At 36.8% G+C, this 13,503-nt stretch overlaps 1 non-coding gene across 1 annotated transcript; it reads left to right on the top strand.

The window, feature by feature from the left end:
• The first annotated feature begins 11,946 nt into the window (after window positions 1–11,946).
• On the top strand, window positions 11,947–12,050 carry LOC112207233 (small nucleolar RNA U13). The gene has a single exon (XR_002941684.1). It is a non-coding gene; the product is annotated as a small nucleolar RNA U13 (small nucleolar RNA).
• The last annotated feature ends 1,453 nt before the right edge of the window (window positions 12,051–13,503 follow it).

Raw genomic sequence — 13,503 nt, 5'->3', positions numbered from 1 at the left:
GGTATTGCTACTCTTCTATTAGCAAATGAATTGAAAATCAAAGAACGTCTAGAAATTAACTTCAACTATTCTAAGTCTATATTATCTTACTGAGGAAATTATACACAACTATATCTATTTCTAGTTCCTACTTTTGCATCTTTCCTGAATCTGCTGCATTTCAGTCCTTATCGTATTAGTCAAGGTTCTCCGGAAAAACAGAACCTGAAAGAAAACAGAATCTGAATTATGTATATCTATCTATATAGATATATATAATCTCTATCTATATATACATATATACAATCTCTATCTATCTATATGTATATATGGTTAGAGAAATATATAGATCTATATATATATGGCACATATACACCATGGAATACTATGCACCCATAAAAAAGAAAGAGTTCATGTCCTTTGCATGGACATGGATGAAGTTGGAAACTATCTAGATCTATGTATGTATATATAGATATAGAAATATATATTTCTATCTATACATATGCATATCTATATATACATATATGCGTATCTATATATACATATATAGAGAAATATATATGCATATATACATATGTAGAGAAATATATATGCATATATACATATACAGATAGATAAATATATATTTTTATCTATCTATATCTAGCTAGCTAGCTGTCTATCCATACTGATCAATTGACCCACTTAATTATGCAGGGTAAGAAATCCTAAGACCTGCCATTTATAAACTAGAGAACCAGAAAAGCCTGTGGCAAAGTTTCAATCTAAGCCCCAAAACCTGAGAATGCAGGGAATTGATGGTGTAATTTCCAGACCAAGGGTCAGAGAAAATGAGATGAGCTATATCAGCCGAAGCAGGCAGGCAAAAAGCACTCAAAGTTAGTTGCTCCTTTCTCTGGCTTACTGTTCTATTCCAGGCCTCAACGTTTATTGCCCATATTGCAGAGGGCAATAAACGTTACTGCGTCCACTGATTCAAATACTAATCTCATCCTGAAACCATCCTCACAGACACACCCAGAAATAATGATTAATCTAAACACACTGTGACTAGTCAAACTGACACATAAAATTAACCATCACACATCCACCCATTGTCAACTTGGCAGCCATACACCTATTCTTCTTCTTTCTTTCTTTTTTTTTAATTATACTTTAAGTTCTGGGATACATGTGCAGAATATGCAGGTTTGTTACATAGGTACACATGTGCCATGGTGGTTTGCTGCACCCATCAACCCATCATCTACATTAGGTATTTCTCCTAATGCTATCCCTCCCCTTGCCCCCCACCCCCGACAGGCCCTGGTGTGTGATGTTCCCCTCCCTGTGCCCATATGTTCTCATTGTTCAACTCCCACTTATGAGTGAGAACATGGGCAGCGTTTGATTTTCTGTTCCTGTGTTAGTTTGCTGAGAATGATGGTTTCCAGCTTCACCCATGTCCCTGCAAAGGACATGAACTCATTCTTTTTTATGGCTGCATAGTATTCCATGGTGTATATGTGCCACATTTTCTTTATCCAGTCTATCATTGATGGGCATTTGGGTTCGTTCCAGATCTTTGCTATTGTGAACAGTGCTGCAATAAAGATATGTGTGCATGTGTCATTATAGTAAAATGATTTATAATCTTTTGGGTATATACTTAATAATGGGATTGCTGGGTCAAATGGTATTTCTGGTTCTAGATCCTTGAGGAATCACCACACTGTCTGTCTTGCACAATGGTTGAACTAATTTACACTCCCACCAACAGTGTAAAAGTGTTCCTATTACTCCACAGCGTCTCCAGCATCTGTTGTTTCCTTACTTTTTAATGATCACCATTCTAACTGGCATGTGTTGGTATCTCATTGTGGTTTTGATTTGCATTTTGCTAATGACCAGTGATGATGAGCTTTTTAAAAATATGTTTGTTGGCCGCATAAATGTCTTCTTTTGAGAAGTGTCTGTTCATATCCTTTTCCCACTTTTTAATGGTGTTGTTTTTTTTCTTGTAAATTTAATTTTTTTGTAGAGTCTGGGTATTACACCTTTGTCAGATAGCTAGATTGCAAAAATTTTCTCCCATTCTGTAGGTTGTCTGTTCACTCTTTTGATAATTTCTTTTGCTGTTCAGAAGCTCTTTATTTTAATTGGATCCCATTTGTCAATTTTTGCTTATCTTGCAGTTGCTTTTAGTGTCTTGGTAATGAAATTTTTGCTTGTGCTCATGTCCAGAATGGTATTACCTAGGTTATCTTCCAGGATTTTTATAGTTTTGAGTTTTACATTTATGCCTTTAACCCATCTTGGGTTGATTTTTGTATATGGTGTAAGAAAGGGATCCAGTTTCACTATTCTGCATATAGCTAGCCAGTTATCCCAGAACCATTTATTGAATAGGGATTCCTTTATTTGTTGCTTGTTTTTGTCAGTTTTGTCAAAGATCAGATGGTGTAGATGTGTGGCCTTATTTTCAGGCTCACTATTCTGTTCCATTGGTCTATGTGTGTTTTTTATCAGTACTATGCTGTTTTGGTTACTGTAGCCCTGTAGTACAGTTTGAAGTTGGATAGTGTGATGCCTCCTGCTTTATTCTTCTTGCTTAAGATTGCTTTGGGTATTTGGGCTCCTTTTCAGTTCTATATAAATTTTTAAATACTTTTTTTTTCTTGTTCTGTGAAGAAGAATTTATTATTTGGTAGTTTGATAGAAATAGCATTGAATCTGTAAGTTGCTTTAAGCAGTATGGCCATTTTAACAATATTGATTATTCCTATCCATGAGCATGGAATGTTTTTCTATTTGTCTGTGTTATCTCTGATTTCTTTGAGTAGTGTTTTGTAATTTTCATTATAGAGATCTTTCACCTCCCTGGTTAACTGTATTCCTAGGTATTTTATTTTGTGGCAATTGTGAATGGGATTTATAACTAGTTTCTACTACTCATTCTGTATTTTCTTTACCTTCAGAAAGAATATCAGCTGGTTGTGGTTCTTTATCTGGTTGTATGACCCAAAGCTTCAATCTTGAAAATTCTAGGCCATTCATAGTCCTAGCTGAATTGGGTTGTTACAATTTTCTATTGATCTTAATTAAATAACATGATAATACTAAGAGAAGCACTAAGAGATCTCTTGTAGTCCATACATTCTCTTCATTACCTCCATTGTCGAATAACAACAGTCCAATTTACCCTTGTTAGTTCAGATCAATCACCGCAGCCAACATCTTATCTCCCTTCTTGACGTGTTTACTCAGAGGTATGTGGAACTCAATGTGGCCAGATAACAATCTTAACTTCCAGTTTAATGGGGTAATTATTGTGTCTCCCGGCAGAAGCATTCCTCCCTTTGAATTAAGATCTCTAGGCCAATACAGCATAAATTCGCAGTAATAATAGGAAGCAAAACATTTGCCAGTATGTTGCTTGAGATGACGCAGAGTGATTCGACTCCTACTTTCACTCCTGGATTACTAGGACCATGAATTCTGGCTATGGGAGGAACTGTACCATATATTGGACACTGATTCAGAACACATACAGCCTTCTGGAAAACCTTGTTCTAGATTTGCAAGGAATTGCCACATAGATGGTGATCTAACAAAGTTTTCAAAGGGCCATGCCACCATTCTACAAGGCTAGATGCTTCAGGATGCTGAAAAATGTGGAAGGAACAGTGAATTTCATAAACATTGTTCCCATTGCCTCACTTCATTTATTGTGAAGTGAGTTCCTTGATCAGACGCAATGCTGTGTAGAATAGTATGATGGCAGATGAAGCAATATATAAGTCCATGAATGGTAGTTTTGGCAGAAGCACTGTGTGCAGGGAAGGCACATCCATAGCCACAGTAAGCTTCTAGTCCAGTAAGAAAATAAGCGCTTGCCCTGTTTCCTATGGAAGTGGGCAATGTAATCAACCTTCTTCCAGGTAACTGTCTGATCAACTGGGGCAACAGTTCCATATCAGGGACTCAGTGCAGGTCCCTTTTGTTGGCAGACTGGACACTCAGCAGTGGCCATAGCTATATTGGCTTAGGAAAATGAAAGTCCTTGTTTCTGAGTCCATGAATAACCTCCCTTTCTGCCACCATGGCAATGTGTTCATGAGTCCATTGGGTGATGACCGGGTGGCCTGGGAAAGACTGATTGATTGATACTCAGCAAATGGATCATCCTATCCACTTGATTAGTAAAGTCCTCACCTTTGAGGCTGAGCTCACCCTTTGGTGAGCACTTAGTGAACACAAATAGCTTCATGTTGTATTCCCATTCAGGAAGATCTATCCACATATCTCTCTTTGTCATCAATTTTCCACCAATGTTTTTTTTTTTCTAAACCCTGATAATCTAATCACACCATTGGCTACAGCCCATGGAAGGGCATATATTCACATGTCTAGCTATTTCTGCTATCAAGCAAAGTAAATAACCAGCTGCCCTTCTTGCAGTTCTGTCCATTGGGAGGATTTTCCTTCAAGGATGTCCCCAACAGGGGTTATAATGCTGCAGCTTTCCCCTTTGAGGTGGTGCCTGCATATTGTGCAAAACCATTGGTAAACCAGGCCCAAGTCTTTTCTTCCTCTGTCAACTGATGCTAGAAAACTCTCCATGAGGTCATAGGTGCAAGCTGGGGGAGAGAGAAGGCAGTTTGGATAGAGACCATAGGATTTGAGTCATTTCCTCACATAACTTGCTTGTGCCTCAGGGCCTGCTTGGGCTCATTCACATAAATATCATTTCCATTTGATGGTGAAGAGTTGCTCTGCACTCCCAAAATTTTGACTTATTGGGTCCAATAACACTAAATTCATGATGGCCAGCTCAGAATACATGACCGTTTTGTTGCCATGGTTAAATATTCAGTCTCCACTAAGGCCCAGTGGCAGGCCAAGAGCTGTTTTTCAAAAGAAGAGTACTTATCTACGGATAATGGAAAGACATGCTCAAAAATCTAAAAGGCTCATGCTGTGATTTACCTATAGGGGTCTTCCCCCAAAACTTCAAACAGCATCTCTACTGCCACTGACGCTTCAAGCACCATTAGATCTGCTGGATCACGTGGCTCAGGTGGCATAGCAGCTTGCATAGCAGCCCAGACCTGTGGCAGAGACTTCTGTTCTGTGCCCCACTCAAAACTATTTGCTTTAAAGGTCACTGGGTAAATGGGCCAGAGTAACACACCCAAATAAGGAACGGAATATGTTGATTCCAAAATCAAGAGGTCCACTAGGTGTTGTGCCTCATTTTGGATTGTAAGAAGCACCAGATACAAAAATTTATCCTTCACCTTAGAATGGATATCTTGGCATGCCCCCATACCACTGGACTTCTAGAAGTTTCACTAAGATAGAAGGCCCCTGAATTTGAGGAGGAATCATTTCCCTTGCCTGACGTGCAAATGTCTTACCAATAAGTAAGTCTAGAGTAGTTGTTATTTCTTGCTCACGAGGTTCAGTCAGCATAATGTCATCAACGTAATGGGCCAGCATGATACCTTATGGAAAGGAAAGGTGAACAAGTTCTCTTTAAACTAAATTATGACATAGGGCTGCAGAGTTGATGTAACCCTGAAGTAGGATGGTGAAGGTGTATTGCTGGTCTTGCCACTTGAAAGAAAGCTGCTCTGGTGGGTTATATGAATAGGTATGGAGAAAAAGGCATTTGCTAGATCAGTGGCTGCATACCAGATACCAGAGGGATTTATTAATTTGCTCAAGCAATGAAACCACATCTGGTAGAGCAGCTGCAATTGGAGTCGCCACATAATTAAGCTTATGATAATTCACTATCATTATCCAAGAGACATCTGTCTTCTATACAGGCCAAATGGGAGACTTGAATGGGGTTGTGATGAGAACCACCGTCTCTGCATCTTTAAAGTCCTTGATGGTGGCACTAATCTCTGTATTCCTTCTGGGAATGCAGAATTGCTTTATATTCAGTATTTACCATTTTCCTAGATTGAGACAGTTCTAATGCCTTCCAATTGGCCTTTTCCAATATAATTAATAGCCCTCATACCCCAGGTCAGAAAACCAATGTGGAGATTTCACCAGCTGTTAGGAATGTCTATCCTAATTGTGCATTCTACAACTAGCCACAAGATGAGTTCAGGGACCCACTGAACCCTGGGCCCTAATAAAATACACGTGGAAGCCCCATTAAAACATAGAATACCGGTTGGGCATCCCAAATTCAAAAATCTGAAATCATCAAAATGTTCCAAAATATAAACTTTTTCAGTGCCAACATAAGTCTCAAAGGAAATGCCCATTGGAAAATACCAGATTTTGGATTGTCAGATTTGGGATGCTCAACCGGTTAAGTGTAATGCAAATCTTACAAAATCCAAAAAATCCACTCTGAAACACTTCTGGTCCCAATCATTTTAGTAAGGAATACTCACTCAACCTGTAGACAGTAAATGCGGGTCCTGTGGTCATTTACCTCAAGATAAGGATGCCACTGAGAAGCTCAGATGGCTAGTAATTTGTTATCGAGCAGTTCCCAAGGCTACTTGTTGACCTCAAATAAACTAAGAGTAGAGAAATTAGCAAAATCTACAAGAAAATATTGGGAGACATGTTTCCTTGGGTCTCTCACATGGTTGCAAGTCTTGTTTAGTGGGGATGACAGCCTTTTTCAAGACAGTCTTTTGAAGGATGTTTGTATAGCAAGCTGCCTTGGAATATAGAGAGAGATAATGTCTCCCTTCAGAGCACAGAACAGATTTGTTTCTTTGCCAGAATCTAAAAATAATGTCTTTCTCTGAAACAAATGTTAGGCAGAGTTGTCAACAGCCCCACTACTAGTCCATTTTCACGATGGTGATAAAGATATACTCATGACTGGGTGATTTTTAAAAGGAAAAGAGGTTCAATGGACTCACAGTTCCACGTGACAGAGGAGGCTTCACAATCATGGTAAAAAGCAAGAAGCACATCTTACATGGCAGCAGACGAGAGAGAAAATGAGAGCCAACCAAAAAAGGGTTTCCCCTTATAAAACAATCAATCAGCTCTCATGAGACTTATTTACTATCACGAGAACAATATGGGGAAAACCGGCCCCATAATTCAATTATCTCCCACTGGGTCCCTCCCACAATACATGGACATTATGGGCCCTACAATTTAAGATGAGATTTGTGTGGAGACACAGCCAAACCATATGAGCCCCCTCATAAAATTGGGGGTTTTCTAAGCACAATTATTTTTAGTTGTAACCAGATTTTAGTGTACTGTTTGTACACTATTCACTTGGCCCACTCTGTATTACCCCCCCATTGAACTTGGGGGCAAGAAGAACTAATGTAAATATGAAGCTCATGCTGACTCCTCTGCTGTATGTAACAAATTCTTTTGGCTCTCGTCCACAAGTTGTATGTCTTCTGCCATCATTCATGAAATTGTGGCATGCTAAGTGTTTAGCTTGCCAGCATAATAAAATCTCAGACACTTTAGAGTTCTTGATACCATAATTAATAAAACAACTCATGCCAAGGTTTTAGTAACTGTAGGATATCACAAATCAAAATTCTGCGCAGTCAAGACCAAGATAGTTGTGGCTGAAGGGTCAGTCAAAACATTAGCAATAGCTTAGATGTCTCCAAGAACAGTCTTACCAGTGGTAGACTCATCAAGCCCTTGTATCTTACTAAACAATAAAGTTTAGGCATGTGGTTCCTGGAAAATACACAAATAAATGTAAATTATATGTATAATATAGGCCTTTGGTATATTATGAGGTGGCAAGCTCCTTGGGCTTCCACATATAAAGAAAGCAACATGAGACAAACCTTAGGAAATAAGCATTGACTTTACTATGTGTGCATAATGCCAGTAAAATAATTAGCTAAAGATTTAAATGTCATTAAACAAGTAATTTTATGTCACATTAATAAAACATAGTGTCATCTCTTGTACAACACTGTGACTGTAGTTAATAACAATGTATTGTATTCTTTAAAATTATGAAGAGAATAGATTTGATGTTTGCTCACCGCATAAAAATGATAAATATATGAGATAATGCATATATTAATGCAGTCAGTTGAGCCATTCCACAAAGTATAATGTTTCAAAACATCATGGTGTACACAATATTTAAAAATATTTTCATTAAAAAACTATAAAAGTAAGAAAAACATATTAGTATGGTTGAAAGCAAGCTTTAAAAAAGGAAGCAATTTCAGATAAAAATTAATTTTGTGTACAATGTGGAAAATTTGAATTCTGTGAGAAGTTCTAGAGAATTAATTTACTGTAGAAAATGCTAAGATTGTGAAAACTTGTAATTACTGATACTTACTAGAGATATGATTACAAAGAATTATTCTCTTACTCTTGCTAACTTTCAAAATTAATATATTTCTTCTGGATATCCTTGTGGATAACTAGTCAATTGTCACATTAACCAAGACTTCTGTGCTCTTGTTGGTCATTCGGAAATTAGGGCAGAATACAAAAGAACAAAACTATGTCCTTTGCAGTAACATAGATGGAGCTGGAGGCCATTATCCTAAGTGAATTAATGAACAAAGAGAAAACCAAATACCACATGGTCTCACCTATAAGTGGTAGCTCAACATCGGATACACATAGACATAAAGACGAAAACAATCATTAATAAAATTATTATTAATGTTACTATTAATACAGTATAGTATAGTATTGTACTATCATTAGTAGTAGCAATTATTTACTAACAGAAGAGAAAGGGAGGGAGAGGCACATGAGGTGAAAAACCATCTACTGGGTACTATGCTTACTATATGGATGATAGGATCATTTTTACCCCAAACCTCAGTGTCATGCACCAGGTAAAAATCTGCACATTTACTCCTTAATGTAAAATTAAAGTTGATTTAAAAAAAAAGAAATTATGGCATAGACTCCATGTTCTATTTGTTTTCCTCAGTAATACAGTGTTCTGCATATAGTAGAGGCTCAGCAAGGTGCCAAGGAAATGGTGTAATGTTCTGAGTTGCCACTGCTTCTAGAAAAAAAGGATGGTTAAGTTCCTTTTTAAAAAAGAGCAACATCATATTTCTCAGTATAGAAGCTTCTGTGATACTGCTTTAAAGGATCTTCATTAAATTCAATAAATGGTTTATTTGACTGTTAGAACACGGCTCTAATTTGATGTTTATGACTGTTTTTTTCTGTGCAGATCTTTACAATTTAAAAAATTAATATTCAAAAATGTGACTGGGATGGCTTTATTAACCTCTTATGTAACTCTCTAATTAAAATAGTCTCTAAATGATGTGCATTATACTCACTATAATTTGGAAGAAAAAAGTTTCTGTGTTCCTTCTTTTACATTATACATAGTACAAAGCCACAGTAAGCACAAAAATATACAGCTTAAAAAGTATAAATATGCAACTTCAGCATTCTAATGATTTTTATATTAAAATTAATTTAGGATCTTTCTCAGCACATTTACTGCTCTGAGCGGTCTCAGCTCCAAATTTCTTCGTACCAGTTGATTGATATGACATAGACAATACATAATTTGGGAAACAATTTGGACATTCTGACCATAAGTATTTATTAATGACACCTATGACAAGGAATGCTGCTTCCACTAGAATAATTTTTATAATGTCGGGAATCATTGCTGGTTTTGTTTATCCACATTGCCTAGAAAAATGCAATCGAGTAGATATTCAATAAATAGTTTAAGTAAATGAATTTGTGACACTTGTCATGAGTTACATAAGGCTACAAAGAAGGAAAGAAAGTACTTTATGAAGGAGTTGGTCTGTGAGTCTAACATTTGTATTTGTAACACTTCATTGCATGCTGAAACCTGTTTTATAATTTCCATAAGTTATATCACTCTAAATAATCATCTTATTTATTCAACTGTATGTTATCTCTTTCTTTCACTAGATTATAAATTCCATGGAGGAAGGTACCATATCTCTCTTGTAAAGAGGTATGTCCTAGGCCCCTCAAATCATAATAGGTGTCAAATATATATATATATATATATAAAATAAATTTAATATCAGCTTGGTACATCTATAAAGCACAAGATGGCAAACTGTAAGGTAAGAAAATCCAACTTTTTGAGTGCTGAGACAGACCCTCTAGAAGGGCATTTGCATCTATTTTGTACATGAGACCTGGTTATGGAAATTACTTTCTGTAATAAGCTGGAACCTACTTATGAATGCTGAATATATGTAAGGATTGAAAATTTCTGGAGGATGCTGATAAATCTTGGTTTGGGGATAAATTTATTTATAGATTTGAGGAATCTTTAAAGCATAGGTGGTAACTTCATGAGATTGATACATTCCAGCTTTATGAGAAAATTTAAATAAAATGAGGTATAATTTATTTGTTATGATTATATTTATATATTGTTTCATTAGTAGTAGTAGTAGTAGTAGTATGTGTTGTTGTTAGTGATAATGCCTATCATATGCTAGGAACCAAAAGAATGGTTTGTCGTGTTTAGATTTGCTGTTCCTCTTATTTTTCTGAGATGTCTCCAGAGCAAAAACAAACTTTCCAGCACTACCCAAATTTATTTCTTTTTTTTTGAGGTCTTTCTAAATTATTATTATACTTTAAGTTCTAGGGTACATGTGCACAACGTGCAGGTTTGTTACATACGTATACATGTGCCATGTTGGTGTGCTGCACCCATTAACTCGTCATTTACATTAGGTATATCTCCTAATGCTATCCCTCCCCCTTCCCCCCACCCCACAACAGGCCCCGGTGTGTGATGTTCCCCTTCCTGTGTCCAAGTGTTCTCATTGTTCAATTCCCACCTATGAGCGAGAACATGCGGTGTTTGTTTTTTTGTCCTTGTGATAGTTTGCTGAGAATGATGGTTTCCAGCTTCATCCATGTCCCTACAAAGGACATGAACTCATCCTTTTTTATGGCTGCATAGTATTCCATGGTGTATATGTGCCACATTTTCTTAATCCAGTCTATCATTGATGGGCTTTTGGGTTGCAAATTTCTAAGGAGGATACACAGTGATTGATTGGTACATCACCATGAACTCTGAGAGGAGCTATTCATATATTCTCTTTCCTAAGAGATAGATATCAATTATTTGGACATAGACTGCACCTCACAGACAAAGCAAAAGCTCTCAAACATTGTCATATGTTGATTATTCAGTTTCCATTTCCATTAAGAAGAAATGTCAAAGAAAAATGTCAGATGTTGGTTTCAGACAGGGTCTCAAAAAGGAGAGCAGTAAATCGGAGAAATGATCACACTCCAGGATATCAGTGGTACTAGTTTACATAGAATTGTCAACTTATATGGGACTGAAAAATCTTCCTCAAACTTACAAGACAGTGATAATTAATAAAACTCACTGCCAGGTTAGTAACTTACAGGACAGGTATAGTCAGGCACCATGTAACAACATTGAAGTAAATGACAGACCACATCTATGATGGCAGTTCCTTAAGATTATAATGGAGCTGAAAAATTCCTATTGCCTAGTGAAGCTGTAGCTGCCATAAGATCCTAGCACAACAAGTTACTCATGTGTTTGTGGTGATGTTGGTGTAAACAAACCTACTGCACTGCCAGTCATATAAAACTACAGCACGTACAATTATGTACCGTACATAATACTTGAAAATGACAATAAATGACTATGTTACTGGTTTATGTATTCACTATACTATACTTTTTTATCAGTATTTTAGAGTGTACTCTTCCTACTTACAAAACAGCCTCAGGCAGTTCCTTCAGGGGGTATTCCAGAAGAAGGCATTGTTATCACAGGAGATGACAGCTCCATGCACGTGAGAGGCCCTGAAGACCTTCCATTGGGACAAGCTGTGGAGGTGGAAGACAGCGATGCTGATAATTATGACACTGTGTAGGCTTAGGCTAATTCGTTTGTTTGCAATTTAGCTTTTAACAAAAATGTTTCAAAAGTAAGATAATAAAAAGCCTATAGAATAAGGATATAAAGAAATAATAATTTCGTAGTTCATAAGCATGATGATTGGGTGTTCACACACATGCGTGAGATACGCCACCCTCCCACCTTGTTAAGATGTTGGCACATAACCCGTCTTACATGAAAAAAAAGAAAAATAATTAATTTTTTTTACACTTGTGCAATGTGTTTGTGTTTGAAGCTAAGTGTCATGAAAGTCAAAATGTTTAAAAAATTAAAATTTATGAACTAAAAATGCACAGTAAGCTAAGGGTATTAGTACAGAAGAATTTATTCAATAAATTTAGAGTACCCTAAGTAAGTGTACAGTGTTTATTAAGCATATGGTAGTATACAGTAATGTCCTAAGCTTTCACATTCACTTACCACCCACTCACTGACTCAGAGCAACTTCCAGCCCTTCAAGTTCAAGTCACAGTAAGCCTCCTATACAGCTAAGCCATATTTTTGTATCTTTTACAACATACTTGCACTGTACATTTTCTAGTTTTCAATATATTTAGATACACAAATACTTACCATTGTGTTGCAATTGTCTGTAGTATTCAGTACAGTAACATGCAATATAGGTTTGTAGCCTAGAAGCAATAGGCTGTCCCTTATAGCCTAGGTCTACAATGGGCTATACCGTCTAGGTTTGTGTAAGTAAGTATACTCTATGATGTTTGCACAATGATGACATTGCCTAAGAATGCAGTTCTCTGAATGTATCCCCATAAACAACACATGACTGTATATACTTGTCTCAAGAACTGGGTCCAGTTACCTGCAAAGAGGCTTCTCTGCTAATACACAGGAGATAAATTTGTAGATATGATCACAAAATGGTTTGTGAATATAGGATCAATTTGCTATAGTAATTAATAATATTCTCTGGTTTGTTTCTATCTATCTATCTATCTTCTATGTAGTTACTCACTAGCTACTGTCAATTCCACCTCTGAAATGTATCTTAGATGCTTTTCCACATTTCTTTTCTGATTTCACTTACCTAGGTCATCATATTTTCCCCTGAACCCTTGCAATGCCATTCTAACTAACTAACTAACTGCCTTCTCAATTTTTACACTTTTTGAGGTAGATATGATTCCACGATACATGTTTAATGATACTATTTTGTGTGTTTCTATTTTTTATCTTGTATTTTTTGGTTTGTCTGCTTCCACCCATATATTCTTAGCACCTTAAGGGCATGACCAGCATCTTCTTTCATATCTACCTCAATTTATTAAGGCTGCTATTATAACATAACATAGACTGGGTGACTTAAACAACAGACATTTATTTCTCACTGTTCTAGAGGCATCAATAGATTTCCTTCCTAGTGAGGGCCTGTTTCCTGGCTTGTAGATGGTGGCTGTCTTGCTGTATCCTTGCATGGCAGAGAGAGAGCACAAGTGCTCTACTATCTATCTGTTCCTCTTCTTATAAGGACACTAAATTACGTCCTGGGAGCACCACCCTCTTTAACTTATCTAAATCAAATTATCTCTGCCAAGCCCCACCTCCTAATTAATAACATCACATTAAGGGTTACAGCTTCAACACATTGAATTTGTGGGGGACACAAACAT

This window comes from Pan troglodytes, chromosome X (genome assembly GCF_028858775.2).
Source record: "Pan troglodytes isolate AG18354 chromosome X, NHGRI_mPanTro3-v2.0_pri, whole genome shotgun sequence".
NCBI classification, from domain to species: Eukaryota; Metazoa; Chordata; class Mammalia; order Primates; family Hominidae; genus Pan; species Pan troglodytes.
Note: the sequence above shows the minus strand (reverse complement) of the source record. Positions and strands in the feature narration are given on the sequence as shown.